Genomic DNA, 449 nt, shown 5'->3' with positions numbered 1-449 from the left:
GGTGGGCCGGGGCTGCAGGAAGAAGTAGTCGTCCACCTCCACGTTCTCCACGTCAATGTCGTCGTCCGAGACATCCTCCAGCGTCAGGCCCTCTGCCTCCTCTGACTCCACCGTGCCGTTCTTGGTCAACTGGTTGTTGGTGGTGGTGGAGGGACACAACGAGGGGAGCTAGAATCAGTGCTCAGCCCTTGGTGGGGGGGGGGAGGACACCCCAAAGCCCCTCCATGAGGCCACGAGGAAGAACGTCCATCCCTCCATCTGCATCCTCGTCCCACCAACCCACTTCCGAGCCTCCCCCTGCCTCCCCCCAAACCCCTCCATGAGGCCACGAGGAAGGACATCCATCCCTCCATCAGCATCCTTGTCCCACCAACCCACCTCCAAGCCTCCCCCTGCCTCCCCCCAAACCCCCCCACCATGGCCACGAGGAAGGACGTCCATCCCCCCCT

At 63.7% G+C, this 449-nt stretch overlaps 1 protein-coding gene across 1 annotated transcript in view; it reads right to left on the bottom strand.

Annotated features, from left to right (window-relative positions):
- The window catches only part of CSRNP2 (cysteine-serine-rich nuclear protein 2), a gene marked incomplete at its 3' end in the record, with an annotated part of 39121 nt that overhangs the window by 10982 nt on the left and 27690 nt on the right, over positions 1-449 (bottom strand). The window lies entirely within an intron of this gene.

Source organism: Calidris pugnax, unplaced genomic scaffold, assembly GCF_001431845.1.
Source record: "Calidris pugnax isolate Ruff unplaced genomic scaffold, ASM143184v1 scaffold300, whole genome shotgun sequence".
NCBI classification, from domain to species: domain Eukaryota; kingdom Metazoa; phylum Chordata; class Aves; order Charadriiformes; family Scolopacidae; genus Calidris; species Calidris pugnax.
Note: the sequence above shows the minus strand (reverse complement) of the source record. Positions and strands in the feature narration are given on the sequence as shown.